At 42.0% G+C, this 17,899-nt stretch overlaps 1 protein-coding gene across 2 annotated transcripts in view; it reads left to right on the top strand.

Annotated features, from left to right (window-relative positions):
* Positions 1 to 4,300: 4,300 nt before the first annotated feature.
* Positions 4,301 to 17,899, top strand: part of YWHAB (tyrosine 3-monooxygenase/tryptophan 5-monooxygenase activation protein beta) — a 59,225-nt gene continuing 45,626 nt past the window's right edge. The window contains exons 1-2 of one of the 2 annotated variants that reach the window (XM_029612676.1): positions 4,321 to 4,442; positions 6,019 to 6,122. The gene's annotated coding sequence lies outside the window, so the exon portion shown is untranslated. Of the gene's footprint in view, positions 4,443 to 6,018; positions 6,123 to 17,899 lie in introns of both variants that reach the window. The other variant, XM_029612677.1, reaches the window with a different exon arrangement.

A 17,899-nucleotide genomic window follows, 5' to 3' on the forward strand; every position in this document is an offset into this window, starting at 1 on the left:
ATGTACAGGCTGATATTCAGAAGCCATTTAGATAGATAAGCGAAACGTTTTCCTTATCTAAATGGCAAAGCAGCAATATTCATTGCCATGTGCAGCTAAATTCTAGCCACTTAATGAGCTACATGGCTAGAAATTAAGCCGCATAAGTTGGAGGCATCCTGGGGGCGGGTGGGAGGCATTGCCGATATGTGGAGTTGGCCATTTTACCTATGCGGCTAACTCTGGTTAGGTCATAGGGCTGTCCTAAAGTTAGCCGGTAAGACATAACCGGCTAATTTTCAGGTAGCCGGGTATATTTAGCGGCACGACTGTGTTGCTGAATATACCCTTAGTTAGCAGATATGTTTATCCGGCTTAACTAGCCGAGCCGCACAGCGGCTGAAAAATGGACCCCAGTACGTTTAGCAGCCTCACTTCAGTACACCCAGAAGAGAAATTGCATTGGGCCCATAGTGTATTTCTTCATGCTCTGTGTAAAGGAGTCTGCCTTTGTCTATACATAGAAGAGACATGGAGGAAAGGCACTCTGGCCTCAAAAACGGTATGACACAAAGGCAGCAAAGTGATACTGGATGAATGTGCTGGGGTTCAAGATAACCACAAGCAGTATCATCAAAAAGAAGAAACCAATCCGGGGGGGGCACAGAAAATGTTTTAATTGAAATTACATTTATGCAAAAAAAAAAAAGGAAGAAAACCAAAATGGAATTAAAAAAAAAATGTAGGTCCAGGCTTATGTTCCTTCCCCCACCCCACTAGCCAAGTTTGGAAAAGGAGTCCTCCCCACATTTCCCAGCCTCTTACCAGGGTCTTCATGGGGCAGCAGAAATCCTGTCAGTCCTGCCCTTCTGTTCAAAATCCCGCATAGAAGAGCTGGGCTGGTTTATTGACACTGTGTAATGGCTGCAAGCCACCTTGGTTGCTTTTGCAGAAGGATGTGGTTAAAAATATTAGAAATATGAATAAATCATCCTCAGACTTGAACAGAAAGGATCAGTAACTATTTTCTTTATTTTTATAGAAGTATTCAGTGGGTGCGGCTCGTCATGTTTTTGTTTTTTTTTTTTAAGAAGGCTGGCCTGTTATCTATGACCTGTCCTTTCAGTTCTGCAATTTTCTCTGATTTATGACATTGATTTGGTTACCATCATCTCTGCTGATAAGTTATTCCAGGCAATCAGTGCACTCAGTAAAGTGGTATTTTTGCCCATTTCCTCTGAACCTCTCTCCTTCCAGCTTCAGTGCAACTTTGAACTAGAGTTGTCCTGTCACTTTAAAATGGCAGGAAAACATTGTTAATATTCAATATATTGTATTGTGTCATTTCCTATACAAAATGATATGAAAAACTAAAGAGATATCGTTTGTTATACCCTTTTAGTATGCGCTATTCATAGAATTTAGTAAAAAAATAGAAGCGTTGTAAAAATGTACCAGTGTAGTAGAAACTGTATGTACATTGTAAAAAAAAAACAAAAAACCAAACACCATACATGCCCTGTAAAAATGTAGCGCAAGCAGAACTAGAAAAGATGCAAAGGAAGCAACAAAAATTATAAAGGGGATGGAGCTCTTCAGCTTGGATAAGAGATGGCTGAGAGGGGATGTTGGGAATGAGAGTAAGGTACTCTGACACAATATCTATGTCATCATTTATTAATGTGACATCATGGTAATATACGTTATTTACAGAAAGTTATTTACATACCACATGATTGCATATGCCATCCAGCACCCTTCGTGTCATCAGCCTTGTATCGAGGAGTCGTCAGGTCAGCAAAGGCGAGAAGGGGGTTTTCAGTGTCCAGCACTCTATACGTCTATAAAGGCAATATAGAGTACTAGAATTCAGGCTAGTACTCTAACCTGACAGATGTCTAATCTAATTAGGCTCCATTTTTACCTTTTACCCTTGGTTTATCCAAATCTCATTCAGATATTTAGACAGCCAATTCGCTGGCCCCTCGTTAAAAGCCTATAATTCTATTGTTCTTTGACCCTGTTACTTGGCACCAAGTTATCTTATACCTGTTATATGTAAAAGCATTCTTACATGCTAGTTTATGTTATACTGTAAACCGAAGTGATATGTAATTGTCTACATGAATTTCGGTATATAAAAATGTTAAATAAATAAATACATAAATAAATAAATATCTCCTACTCCCGCCGGTCACTGGAAAGTCCTGCTCTTTTATACTGTGCCGTAAACAAGTGTGCATGCGAGAGAGAAATGATTGATCACTATCCCCCCATGTTATGTGTCAGCAGTTGCTACTGCCCACTCGGACTCATCCTGTCCTTGGCCATGGATAAGCTTGTTTAAACAAGCTTATCCAGAATAGTTGACCCCTACCATCCCTGCACCACCTCACAGTAATCGCATATTCCTTATATTAAGGAGCTAATTATATTGATATCTTATGTGTTTTCTTGTTTAATTTTAACCTTGTTCTTGGTTAGTTTTATCCTATTCTTCCACTCTGCTCCTGGTTAACCCCCTCCATGTTCATCTTCCCTGTTAATATGTATCTTCAAATCCTTTTGTTCAAATGTAAACCGGTATGATGTTCCCACTAATACCGGTATATAAAAGTTCCTAAATAAATATAGGCGGTTGATCAGACCGCCTTATTCCTGACAGGGAGCCAGAAAGCTGAGCTGCACAACCTGTTTAACAAGAACATGTTTATCCTACAGGGGACATGAGAAAACTTTTTATAAAATCATTCGTGGAATGGAATGAGTAGATAAAGGATGGTTTTAGTTACCCTTTCAAATATTAAATACTAAAACAAGGGGAAACCCCATGAAACTAACAACCAGCAGATTTAAAACAAATCATAGAAAGTACTTTTTCACTCAGTGTATGATCAAGCTGAGGGAACTGTTGCCAGAGGATGTGGTCAAAGGTGATTAGCATAGCAGGTTTAAAAGAGGTTTGGACAAGTTCCTGGAGGAAAAGTCCATAACACATTATTAGCCAGGTAGACAAAAGAAAGCTATTGCTAACCCTGGGAGTGAGCAACAGGAATTAGAACTACATTATGGGATCTGCCAGGTACTTGGGACTTGGGCTGGCCACTGTTGGAGACAGGATGCTGGGCTCGATGGCAATTCTTACATTCTGAAACAAAAGAGCTACATGTAAAAAAAAAAAAAAAAAAAAAAACCCCAAACAGCAATGACATAAAACTGAAACAAAATAACATATGTACTTTGAAGCAGCATGTACTTTGTAGCTAAATGTAAAAGAAACTACCCAAGTACATGCTGCTATGCTTTGCATCTGCAATGTTTGTGCCCTTGGTTGGGGGAGGGAGAGGTACAGCCGCACACCGAAATTTGAAAATTCCATGTGTGCTGTTGTTTTCCGTCCCCACCCCAGGAATGCCTCTTTTTAATCAGCTAAAAGTATGCACATTTTTATCCCAATAGAGGGCAATTTTCAGACACCCCAATGGAGCTGGGTAAATGACTTAGAAAATTGCCTTCTTTAAATATTTCTTCTCCATGTGCTTAGTCCTCTAATATTTTCATTTCAAATCTTAAGGTGTAATATCCGCTCAGTGATGTTACCCCTTATGAATGTGTGTAAAACTATGCCAGGATCTCGGAAGGGCATATATTCTAGTCAACACAAGGTTCCACCATCCGGCAATGAAGCCTTCACTTCCAGGGTTTGTATGACACGTTTCTGCCGTTTCAGTTTTGAAAGGTACACAGCAGGCTGTCCGGCAATGATGATGTAAGCCAGTCAGTCAACTTTCAGCCCTATATTTATACAGGGAGAGCATGCATTGCAGTACAACTGCACGAAGTACGCCTCTAGGAGCTGGTTCCATGCAAAATACCAGACTTCCTGAGGCTGGTATCACAATCCCCAAAGTCCTGTGGTGGATTAATAAACCTGGAGTTTAGGTGTGGTGGTATGCCAAGAAATTGCAGGATACTGAGCTGTAAAAAGAAAAATGCATTCCTTCAACATGGTATTATCTGGTATATGAAAATCTATAGATTTGTTTTTATTTAATTGGTTTGACCTGTTTTACAAGCACAGGGGAGACACTGGCTCGCACCTGATTGCCCATGCATGTGTGTGCCTGTGTCTAGGCCAGCCCCGCGCGCCAGTCGCACTCTACGCTGCGCCCGGCTGCCAAGCTTCTCTCTGCGGCGATCTCCTCCACCCTTGTCACAGTACCCGCTGACGTCATCTTCTGACGGTTGTCATGGTTTCCGTGAGGTCATCTGCCCCTTCAGAGCAGCTGAAAGCGCCCCGTCTCTCCGCTTCCCCATATTATCTATCCGAGGAGGGGCGGGGCCTGGAGGAAGCGGAAGTGCCGCCGCCGCCGGAAGTAGAGGGACTGTGGAACTGCAGGAGAGGGCGACGGAGGAGTGTTTCGTTTTCTCCAACGCTAATCCGAATTATCGGACCGCTAACGGTAAGTGTACCCTATCTTCCAATGGTGGGGCCTCTGGGAGCTTCCTAAGGCTTCTCCGGTCGCTGTTGGATGCGCCCAGCGATTCCCACCTTCCTTCTCGGAAAGCGTGAAGCCATAATGGCGGGTCACGGAGTGGGGATGGGTGGAGAATGAGAAAGGCTTGGCCTTGAAAATGCTCCTGAAAGAAAAAAATTAGCATACCCGCGAAGGGGCATGGGCACGGGTAGGGAGGCGGCTTTGCGGAGCCCTGCCAGCGGCCCGCGTTGCTGGGCTTGGGTGGGAGAGTCGTGCCGGGCAGTCTTTGTGCCGGGGGAGCCGGATGGGTTTTCTGGTGCTTGATTTTGTGTAAGACGGGGAGGGAGACTCGCTTGGCCTGACCAGGATGGCAAAGCCGGAATGCAGCAGAAACGGCCTGCCAAGGCCCTCGTCTTGAACGGGATTCGATGCTGGTGCAGATGCCCAAATGTTTAGTGCCTAATAAATTTGTGCGCACTGTTTGACCGCTGAATCAAGACTGCGACAATGAGTTCCGATTTGAAAACTGATACTTCTATTGGAGTAATAGGTCTCGCTTATAAAAGGTAGCATTATAGATGTTGCTGATTCTGCACATCGGTCCTGTATGCTTCTAAGGCATATTCGCGACTGCATAAAAAATTGCTGGACGAATATCTTGATTTAAAAAAAAAAAAAATCCTGATAACTTTTAGTCTCGTTTTGTAGTGTTGCCGTATAGGCATCCCCAAAATCAAATTTAATTCTGAAATTTTTATAAACTGTTTCTTATGAACTAAAACATTTTTCATTATACTTTCAATTGACTTACTAGTAAGGATTGTTTGCCATAAATATTATAACATGGCTTTGTTGCAAAGGTAAGGAGTAAATCAATACATTTGCTTGCTTAGAGTGGCCTAGTAAACATGTATATATGTGCCTTTATTTCTGTAAGCATAGTATCACTAAAAAAAAAATAATAAAATGACCATAAGTTATTTGGAGTTGTCATACTCTTTAATAGTAGTCTTTAAAGGGTGTGTTGGAAGCCATTTATAGCACTAGTGGATGCCTAGCACTTTTACTTTAAGTAATGGGGTGCTAGTACAAAACTTTCATATTTTAACTTAATGCAAATAAAAATGTTTCTAAAACATTTGTGAAAACATTTTTATTTTAAAAAATATACAAAGCAACTAATACTAAAGCAGTTCCCTGCAATATTTATTTGCTGTTAGTGCTGATAATTTCAGTTTATATCATTCTAGTTTAATGGGTTTTTTTTTTTTAAGCAAAGACATGTTTACTTGATGTTTAGTTATATTTATGTAGCACAAACAGGAAATGAAGAAAACACCAATATTGTTTGAAACCGGCAATTAATTGTGCTTTACTAAAATAACATTTATTAAAGCTGTAGTAAAAATACCTTTAGGTAATTCAGTTACTAAGTAAACCAGAATATTCACAATTTTTTTTTCATTTCTGCAAAGATGAACACTTTAAAGTTTATGGAGTGGAGGTTAATTTTGGTAGGAATGACCAGGGTGACAGGTGTTGCTGTGCTGTTTCTTATCAGAGACCTTGGAATCATCTGACTGACGTATGGAAAGTATGAATTAAACATGACCAATTAAAGAACATTAGGGGAGAGAAGACTTTCAAGTTTGGGTATAACAAAAGGTACACAGCTTTTGATCCTAAACAGTATAAGACAGCGGGGGTAGTTCTATAATGAGGCAGGGTGAGGTGACTGCTTTGGGCAGCAAAAACAGTGTCCCGCAGCTGCCAAAATAACAAAGGACCTGTGGGCCTCTGGTGGATAGTCCTGGAGAAATACTGTGCTACTGTGAAGTGCAGAATTCCCCCTCCCATTTTTGCCATTTTCTGCGCAGATAATCTTGGCGTACTGCGAGGGGAGCACATCCCACGCATGATGAAGATGAAGGCTCCAGCATGTGTAGTAGGGTTTATATGTGTGAGATTGAGCCTGGGTGGCAGAGGGGGTGCCCTTGCCTCAGGCAGCACATTGCCTTGAGCTGCCCCTGATATAAGAGCTAATCCAGTGAGAAAGTGTACTTTGAAGTCTACTAAGTAGACTTCAAAGTACACTTTCTCACTGGATTAGCCCAGAGTTTCTGAACCATCCATCACCAAATTGCTGGTTCAGCTCTGTCTGATGATTGTATTTTTTCAAAAATAGTTTTCACTACCAACTAACATGTTTGTGATGCATCTTTCACTTTTATCCACCTTTTATATCAAATTTTTTTTACTCTTTTGGAAGTTTTTTTCCTCCCTTCCCTCCAGCCTCTTCTCACCCCATGTGCTTCCTTTTTTGCTATCCTTTCCTACTTGCTGCAGCAGGGGCAGGCTGGGGCCATGGTTCTGGTTCCTCCTTGGTGCAGCAGGGACAGAAGGGTTGTGGCTCTGGTTCTGGCTCCTCTATGTGACCTGAGGAAAAGAGGTCAGGCTGTGCTTCCTGTTTCACGTAGCCTGGTGTGGCTCCTTTTATGGTTTGTGGTACTACTAGGTAATGAATTCCAGGTGCCTGGTATCTTTCCAGCCCTACTAAAACCACCATTATGATTTTGCACAGACATCATTATTTGCATTCTCAGCAGTTAATCTCCATACTTGTACAATTTTTGACCTGAATTACCCTCTAACCATAGAAATGGTTCTTCCTTAGAAGTTTAGGCATATTGACAAGGCAGTTGAAACTGCTTTTACTGCTATACCTGTTCTGTGGATAAATGGAGGCCTTTGGTCTCTAGTGCTATCAATCTAGCCCTCTCACAAGCATTACATTTCCTGCGAAGGGAAAACATATTCTGCTGAGGTAGTGAATGATCAGTCTGCATTGCACCATCTTCCTGTGAGCAGTGACCAAGCTATGTCTGTATTGCCATAAACTCTATGAAATCAAAATTCAGCTAAAAGTCCAAGAGTTATTGAAGTACATAATAGCAAATCTCTAAATTTGTTTGGAAGTTTGTTAAAAGTAATTACTCTAAAAATGAAATGGGCTGTAGTGGATGTCTTACTTCCCAGAATGTACTGGGTGTTAATTTGAGCCTGTGCTTTGCATTCTTTAACTTGGTCTCTGATCTCTCTTTATTTTGGTGTACTTTATCAAAAGCGATTATAATTGACTAGTTTATTTGCATTTGTGTTCCTTTCTATGTAGCAGGATGGGAATCACTGTTTAAGTTTTTGGAAGAAGCCCTGAATTACCTATCAAAAGGTAATGGTGGCATTGCATGCATGATCACTATATCATGAGATGTAACAAGAAAAGATGCCAAACCTCAGACCAAGAATGGTGGATGCTGTTAAGGAAGAATAGCTAATACACTGCTGCAAAACAAATTGAGAATTTCTAATGCTGGGTCACAAGTAGCTATAAGCACTGCTTTTGAATTTTTACATGTGTGGAGCTATGCACATTGAGGTTGCAAACACTTCTTGCTGAATGGCTCTCATTTGAGAGATTTTGGACTAGTTCAAAAGGGTGTCTTCAAAAGGATATAAACCAAACAGTTCAGAGAGCAATTACTAAGATAGTTTGACTATCTTAATCATGAAGCATATGGAAACAGACTTAAGGATGTAAACATGTATACCGTGGAGGAAAGGGGGAGGTATAAGAGACATTTAAATATCTCCAAAGAAAAAAGTGTAGAAGAGGTGGGCCTGTTCCAGTGGAAAAGAAATTCTGCAATTGGGAGGTCATGGGATGGGGTAGACTTGAGTAATCTAAGGCAATTCAGAAAGGGTGCTGGAGGCATGAAACAGCCTCACTGTGGAGGCAAGGACAGTGTGAGAATTCAGGAAAACATGGGACAAACACAGACTTCATGAGGAATAGGAAGGAATCATAAAGTTAATCAAGATGATAGGGATGGATTAGATTGGTCTTATGGTCTATATGCTGTCATGTTTTATGTTTCTAGAGTACATGAAAGTACATCTAATTCAGCAGGAAATGAGCATCAAAGGAGACTAACTTTATTATAGATATACCAGGAAGTTTGTACTAGTCCATATCTTTTATGGTTATATATGGGAACAAATAGGTGCAGGAGAAATTTTCAAAAAAAACTTTAGTATGCTGGGACAGTAAAGTTCCTTTCTAATAAGATTGGTTGGCACACACTAAACTGCTCATATCTGTTTTCTTGTCTTAAATTTTTCGCATAGTCCTTACCTTTTATGTAAAGCTAATGTTTATAGAGCTCTTCCTCATTTAAAAGGACATGTTATAGTTCCTATTTTACTATCACTGACATGCATTTTACAGCAATAAGATGAGCCATCCTGGGGAGCTGGTTATCTTAGAGCTGATCCTGTGCTTTACTCTGCATCTCTTTACTGCTTCACCAGTTATAAACAATAGTGAGAGAACATTAAACCTAACACTTTCACTTTTTCTTCCTAGTTTCCTATAAGGAAATTGGCCTTTAGAAGATCATCTTTCCCTGTAAGTGTCCTCGCCACCCTAAATAAAGTTTGAATCATAACATGACCACACTGAGGGCAGGCCTGCGCGATCGGCGCCGCAGACCCACCGGGCTAAGGCCTTAAAAACCCGCACTTACCCTCGGAGGGTCCACCGCCGACCGTGAGGCTTCGGCGCCGGCCTTCCGCCGATAGAGCCCGCCTCCAACCAGTCCCTCTGGGGACCAGCCAATCGGCGAGGAGGCGCACGGCACCCGGACAGCCCACTAGAGGCAGGCCCGAAAAGGCCTTTAAATTAAACACCACGCCGGCGCAGCGCGACGAAGGGGGGCGCGACGAAGGGGCGCGCCCCTTTGTGCGGCCCCGCAGGGCAGCCAACACTCCTAAAAATCATCTGAGGCGACACCACTAAACAAAATCCAAAAGAGCTAGCCACTGGCCCCCCGCCAACTGGGAATCACTTCCTCCTGACGCAGCCTCAGCAGAATCCTGTCCACCCTCCCCCCTACTGAGGACCCTCCAGTGAAACAAGAACCTGCACGTGACACAAAAGCCAGTCGGGGCAAGGCCATCACTACTAGTCTTCCTCAAACGGACACTTCCCAATCTACAAGTCGCTCTCTAACCTTCCTCCACCGCATGCCACTCGGCCTCCTCAGCCGTCTTTACCACCATCTCAAATGCTTTACCGCCCACGCACCTATAAATCCCTCATCCATATCGTGATTTCCCTCACTACCCAATTTTTAGGACTCACCCTTTTCACCATCATTCTATTCAACGCCCAATCGCTCACTAATAAAATGTTGATACTAAACGACCTTCTACTTGACACAAATCCAGACTTCTGCACCATAACTGAAACATGGCTCAAAACCTCATACATCGCTCACATAAACCAACTACCAACACAGACCTACGACTTGTTCTCCATCCCGAGGCAAAAAAAAAGACGGGGGTATTCTCCTAGCAGTCAAAAAGTCTCTGAGATTCGCACAGTATCCAATCAACTCATCCACCAAACTAGAAACAGGCCTGTTCAAATCAGAACATCTTCAAATTCTCCTGGTATATGCCCCCCCCCCCCCAGGCCTACTAGATTCTGATGCCTCTCCCATCCTCGGAATAATAGCATCACACCTAAATCTGGACTCCCCAGCCATAATCCTGGGAGATTTCAACTTACGTGTAGATAAATCCCCTCGCACAACCAACTGTGAAGCTTTCCTCACTGCCATGTCAGCCATGGGATTTAAGCAGCTAATCAACAAACCTACCCACAAAGCGGGTCATATGCTAGACCTCATCTTTACAAACTCAGGCATTTCTAGCACTGAGCAACCAGTATGCAAACAAGTCCCTTGGTCAGACCACTCCTTAATCTCCACCTCCTTTTCACTGTTACAATCGGGCTACAACCACTGCTCCCTACCATCATTTCTATACAGGAAAACTTGCTCCTCTGAGCACCTCACCAAACTCTTAGCCCCAGATCTCTCTCTCATTGACATCAGCACTCCAATCCTGGGCCAAAATAATTGAATCAGTAGCAAATATACTCTGTCCCATGACAACAAAAAAACTCAAACAAAATGCAACAAAAAGACAACCGTGGTTAAACGATGAACTTCGAAAACTCAAACAGCTCCTACGTCACAAAGAAAGAAAATGGCGTAAAGCCCCTTCTCAGACCTCCCTATCTGAATACAAACGCTCCCTCCACTTATACAAGAGCATCACTTTAAAGACAAAGAGGGACTTTTATGCTCACAAGATCCACAATCTCATCTTCGACTCCAAAGCTCTGTTTACCTACGTTTCCAATCTTACAAAAACCAACACTCCAGACATTCCATTCAACCTAGCCCAGACAAAAGCAGATGAGTTGGCTCTCTACTTCAGCAAGAAAATCACCAAATACGCACTCACCTTCTAGTACTTATCTCCACTCAGAGATATCACTTTCAATTACTTTGAACCCATCACTATTGCAGAGATTCAATCGGTTCTGAAGAAAATGAAACAGTCTTCACACCCTTTCGATCAAATCCCTTCCAAAATGCTGCTACTAATCCCAGATACAATCTCTAAAGCACTGGCCGACATAAATTGTTCCCTACCCCAGGGTATCTACCCAGATGACCTTAAAACGGCTTCAATTAAACCTCCTAAAAAAACCAAACCTAAATACCAGTGACCCCCAACAATTTCCGTCCCATCTCCAACCTCCCGTTCATTGCTAAAGTTATGGAAAAACTAGTAAACTCACAACTATCGAATTACATTGAGGCTCACCAAATTCTGTTTCCTAATCAATATGGATTTCGTAAAGCATTAAGCACTGAAACTCTACTCCTTTCTCTCACAGACTTCCTCCTCACCGGCATTGATAAAGGTCACGCCTACTTATTAATCCTTCTGGACCTTTCGGCCGCATTCGATACAGTCAACCACTACATCCTCCTAAATCAGCTGGCAAACAGGCATTACAGGCATAGCATTGACCTGGTTTAAAACCTTCCTAGAGAACAGAGGATTCAAGGTCAAAATCCATAACAAAGAATCTCAGTACTACCCATCCTCTCTTGGGGTTCCGCAGGGCTCCTCCCTCTCACTCATGCTCTTTAATGTCTACCTTCTCCCACTGTGCCAACTGCTAACCAAACTAAACCTTAAACATTTCTTATTCGCAGACGATGTACAGATCGTGATCCCTATAAAAGAATCCATTAATAAAACAGAATTCTGGGAAAGCTGCCTTCTAGAGATCAAACACCTCCTCACCAGTCTAAACTTAATTCTCAATGCTTCAAAAACTGAATTCCTGCTTATATCCCCTGAAAACAACAACCTCACTACAAACCCTCCAGCTAATCTTCAAACCTCCCACGTTAGAGACCTAGGAGCTATCATTGACAACCATCTAAACCTAAAATAATTCATCAACCAAGCTACCAAAGATTGTTTTCACAAATTACATGTCCTAAAAAGAATTAAGCCACTCTTCTACCCTCAGGACTTCAGAACAATTTTACAAGCAATAATCTTCTCCAAGATTGATTATTGCAACTCTATTTTATTAGGTCTCCCTGCATCTCATACCAAACCGCTACAGATAGTCAGAATTCTGGCTGCTGTATTCTGAACCAACTCGAGGAGAATTGACCACATCACCCCAATTCTCAAAGACCTACATTGGTTGCCAATCCACTACAGAATCATGTACAAGTCCATCACCACCATTTACAAAGTCATCCATCACCACGCTCCGCTAAACTTACAAATTCCTTTCAAAAAACATTCCTCCGCCAGACCCATTAGAGAGTCTTATAAAGAATCACTCCATGTTCTACACACCAAATCCTTTCAACATAAATCCCTGAAAGACAGAGCCTTCTCAACAGCAGGACCACCACTATGGAACTCCATCTCATCCGACCTTCACGAAAAGGTTGAAAACATGGCTTTTTAAAAAAGCTTATCCAGACCTCAACTGATCCTTACCATTCAGCCAGTTACTATCAGACATTACAAACACTGTGTTAACATCTTCCTTCACTACATCAACTCCACTTCACTGTAAAATGTTTTGCAACATTCTAAACTTGCTCTTAGTTAATCTCCTTTACTTTCTTCTGCTTCCAGTTGTACACTTCCCTGTTTTATTGTAACTGCAATTTTCTTACTATGCACTTGTTAGAATTTTTTAGTTATATGTATATATCACACCCTGTTAAATGTAAACCGACATGATGTGACTCCTGTCATGAATGCCGGTATAATAAAAACTTGCAAGAGGAGGAGATGATGGCAGTGCTTTGGGCACGTCATTTTCCTGCCAGCTGGAGCCTAATTATTGCTTTCAACCACTTGGCATTGTGGCCCAAAGCACCATCACTGACCAGCACCACTACCTGCTGACCCATATTGGCACTATAGGGACCAGCACCAGAAAGACAATGTGAGATCCCACGAGAGGTTTGTAGTTTGGGAGGAGAGAGGGAATCTGTGAATGTGATTTAAGACCAGCTGGGATTGAGAGGGAATCGGCTAACAGGGTGGGAGGAGTGAGAGGTGATGTGCAAGACAGGAAACAAGGCAATTTAGGAGGTTGTGCACGAGAGGAGGGATTTATGCTAGCTCTGTATATGGGAGGGTAAGGGGGATCTTTCTACCTTTCTCCCTCCCTCCCTCCCTCCATGCCATATCCTCCCAGATCCCTGCTTTTCTTCACACATCTTGAGATTCCATCTTCCTCTCCATCTATGAGATTCTATCCATATGCCGAACCCCATCCTTCCCTCACTGATTGCCAAGATCTCTTCCCCCATCTAAAAAAAAAAACCAAAACCCTTAAAAACAAATTATCTAGTCATAGTTAGGAAAACTATTTTTATAAAGGAAAATGTTATATTGTTTAATATGCAAATCTATGCAAGTTTATGCAGATATCCTGCAGAATTTGTAACTCATGCTGCAGAAGTGCCTATAGGGGAGCAGGCCAGAGCACATTGTGATGAGCATTTTGAAAAGCTGCTCTGGCTTTGGTTAGTAGCTATAACCAAAACAACCTCAAACTTTTAAGCCATGAAACAAATTTGAGAGAAGCAGCAATTAGTAGTGGCATAAGGATATCCTTTGGAGATTTGGAGAGGCCTATTTGTAATTGATTATTTCCCCTTGAACAGTTTGTGGAAAGGCATATCATAAATTAAGGCACATAATTGGGTTTTTAGAGGGAGATCAGACACAGCCTGGGAGCTTGATCATGGTTTTAATTGTTTATTAGGTTATACCAAGATTGTTTTGAATCCTTAATTTTAATGTATTAGTGTTGTGAAATGATCTTAGTTGTATTTTTTAATCTATTTGCTTGTATTTCACATTGAGTTGACCTTAGATAAGATAATTCAGAAATTATCATAAACAATGCTATACACTTATTTATCCTGACAACAGTCTCTTTTTAAAGAAGGCATATCAGCTAGGTAATTAAGTTTTAACAACTTAACCCCTATCTTGATTTGTCTATTCCCATTTGTCACAATGCATTTCTAAGCTGCCATAACTTATTCATTTTTCCAGTGGTGGGCAACTCTGGTCCTCTGTCAAATTATCCAGATACAATTGAAGCAGTGCATGCAAATATACAAGTTTCTCATATTAAATAAGGGATAGCATGAAAACCAGATCTGTTTGTGGCACTTAATGGCTGGTGTTGCCAACCCTGTTCTCCACACAGGCAAGTTATTAGTACATTGTCCAAGATTTAACACCTTGAATAAAAGTGTTTTAAAGGTGGAGTAGATCCGGAGGCCTGGAGATGATGGTTCCCATTTAAAAAAAGAAATTAGAGGTGAGGAGGAGGCTGGGATCTACAGGCAGATATTAAACGGTATGGTTTAATATCACAAGGATACGGAAAAGAAGCACAAAGACCTGAGTGTTGTAGTTCAAAAACACGGACTTTGATGAAATGGGGAAGTACCTGGAGGAAGAACTAAAAGGCTGGGAGAACGAGAGATGTGGATCAACAGTGGACAAATCTAAAAGGGATCAAACTGGACGCTCCAGCAATTATCCTAGGAGATTTTAATCTGCATGTGGACAACCCTACCCCTTCATCCAGCTGTGAATCCTTTCTCTCAGCCCTGGGTTTCAAACAATTAGTTACCAAACCCACACACAAAGCAGGCCACACGCTGGATCTTATCTTTATTAACCCAGGCATCAAACATTCTTCACGCCTCAAAAGCAAGAAGGTCCCTTGGTCTGATCACTCACTTATCTCAACCGCATTCTCATTGAATAAACCCTCCACCTCCAAAGGGCCCTCACCATCTTTCCCATACAGAAGATCCTGCTCTACAGAAGACCTCAGCTCACACCTAGCCTCTCAACTTCCATCCATTGATCTCTCAAACCCGAACACAGCTCTCCGCTCTTGGAAAGCCATCACAGATTCCATAGCCGACAAGCTATGTCCGCTAGCAACCAAAAAATCACTCCCAAACGCCTCCAAAAGACAACCATGGTTCACGGAAGAACTAAGAAAGCTAAAACAAAATCTAAGACAGAAAGAGAGCGACTGGCGCAAATCCCCAAGCACCAATACACGATCCATCTACAAAGCCACCCTCCATCAATACAAGTCAACTACTTCTAAATCCAAAAGGGACTACTATGCATCCAAGATTCACCACTTAATCTTCGACGCAAAAGCCCTCTTCGCCTATGTCTCCAATCTCACCCAAATCATCCCACAGGAGATTCCCAACGACCTAGCACAACCCAAAGCTGAAGAACTTGCTCTTCATTTTCACAACAAAGTCAACAGCCTTCTAACTCATCTGCCTTCTAATCCCTCCGACCCTGCTCTTTACCAGTCTCTTCAACAATCATCCCCCAACAACAATGGTCTGGAAACACTTGAACCCATCTCTATCTTAGAGATACAAACTCTTATAAGAAGAATGAAACCTTCCTCCCATCCTTTGGATACTATCCCCACCAAACTGCTCCTGGCCATCCCTGACTCCATCGCTAAAACATTGTCGGACATCATAAACTGCTCACTCTCCCAAGGACTATATCCTGACGACCTCAAATTGGCCTCCATCAAACCTCTACTCAAGAAACCCAACTTGGATCCTAAAGACCCCAACAACTTCCGTCCTATCGCCAATCTCCCATTCATAGCCAAGATTCTAGAAAAAGTTGTCAATACTCAACTCTCCGAATACATAGAAGAAAACAAAATCCTATTCAAATCACAATACGGATTTCGCAAATCACTGAACACAGAATCCCTCCTCATCTCCATGTCTGACTTCATATTAATGGGCCTTGACAAAGGCCAATCCTTCCTCTTAATTCTACTGGACCTATCAGCCGCCTTTGATACGGTCAATCATTCCATTCTCACTTCCATTCTGGCTTCTATAGGTATCTCAGGCACCGCTCTCTCATGGTTTAAATCTTTTCTCTCCAACAGAGGCTTCAAGGTTAAGATACAGAACAAAGAATCTTCACGAATGGACGCATCCATTGGAGTCCCTCAGGGCTCCTCACTGTCACCTACACTCTTTAACATTTATCTTTTACCTATCTGCCAACTCCTCTCCAACCTTAACCTCAAACATTTTCTCTACGCCGACGACATCCAGATCGTGATACCCATTAAAGAATCTTACACAAAAACATTGGTTCACTGGGAAAACTGTCTCTTCGAAATTAAACATCTCCTGGCTAACCTAAACCTAGTTTTAAACTCCTCTAAAACAGAACTGCTTCTCATCTCCCCAGATAACAATGCCATCTCTAATCCTCCAACTATCCCAACTACTACACAGGTGAGAGATCTAGGAGTATTAATTGATAACCGGATGAACGTTAAAGCTTACATCAACAGAACCACCAAGGACTGTTTTCACAAACTCCAAGTTCTGAAAAGAATTAGACCACTCTTCCACACTCAGGACTTCAGAACCATTCTACAAGCTATCATTTTTTCTAAGATCGATTACTGTAACTCTATCCTACTGGGCCTACCTTCCTCCTATACTAGACCCCTCCAGATGTTACAAAACGCTGCGGCAAGATTACTGACAAACTCCAGGAGGAGGGACCATATATCTCCAATCCTAAAAGATCTCCACTGGTTGCCTGTTCACTTTAGAATCCTCTACAAATCTCTTTCCATAATATACAAAACCATCCATCAACACACCCCACTCGACTTACAATTCCCATTCCAAATTTATAACTCCTCCAGACCAACAAGAGACACACTCAGAGGATCTCTTCAAGTGCCCCCAACCAGAACTACCAAACACATTACCTTGAGAGATCGGGCCTTTTCAACAGCCGGCCCCCTTCTATGGAACTCCATCCCACCGGACCTTAGACAGGAGCCCAGCCTCCCAACCTTCAGGAAGAGACTTAAGACCTGGCTGTTTAAAAAAGCTTTCCCGGACACCGATTAATTCTATTCAGCCAGATTCTTCCACTTCCACATGTAAAAATGTTATTACTAATGTAAATACCTATACCTAATGTTATTCTCTCCCTTTCCTTCTCTCCTCCCAGTTCTTTTACCTTGTTATTTGTAACTGCTTCCTTCTACACAAATAGGTTATTGAATTGTTCACTGTACACCCCTGTTATATGTAAACCGGCATGATGTGTTTGCAACATGAATGCCGGTATATAAAAATTTTAAATAAATAAATAAATAAAAGGAGCAGTTATCAAGGCAACTAATCTGTTAGGTTTCATTTTTCTTTTCTTTACTTTTCTATCTGGTTCTCAAAGGAGGTGGCTGACAAAGGCCAAAAGAACAGCGTTCAAGAAATATAAAATGCCAAAGGGAGGAGCACAAAGAAGAATATCTGGTAGAAGTGAGGGAGACAAAGAAATTAATCAAGACAACAAAGTGGAAGAGAGGATTGCCAAGGACGTAAAGAGGTGACAAAACATTTTTCAGATATATTGATGAAAAGAGAAGTTCAAAGTGGTATAGTGAAATTAAAAGGTGGAAAGGATCAATGTGTGGCGAGAGACAAAGAAATGGCAGAAATATTACTTTAGTTCTCTGTTCACTAAAGAGGACCTTGGAGAAGGACTGTCGCTAGTTAACAAGAAACTGGAGGGGCGTGGAGTAGATGTAACTCCATTTACAGTAGAGAATGTATGGGAAGAGCTGGGGAAACTGAAAGTGGACAAAGCCAGGGGGCCTGATGAAGTTCATCCCAGGATACTGAGGGAGCTCAGATGTGCTGGCAGGTCCGCTGTGTGACCTGTTCAATAGATCCCTAGAAACGGGAGTGGTGCCGAGTGATTGGAGAAAAGCGGTGGTGGTCCCGCTTCATAAGAGTGGAAACAGAGAAGAGGCTGGTAACTACAGACCAGTTAGCCTTACTTCGGTGGTGGGAAAAGTAATGGAGTCACTGTTGAAAGAGAGAATAGTGAACTATCTCAGTTGGGAGAATTGCTGGACC

Source organism: Rhinatrema bivittatum, chromosome 8 (genome assembly GCF_901001135.1).
Source record: "Rhinatrema bivittatum chromosome 8, aRhiBiv1.1, whole genome shotgun sequence".
NCBI classification, from domain to species: domain Eukaryota; kingdom Metazoa; phylum Chordata; class Amphibia; order Gymnophiona; family Rhinatrematidae; genus Rhinatrema; species Rhinatrema bivittatum.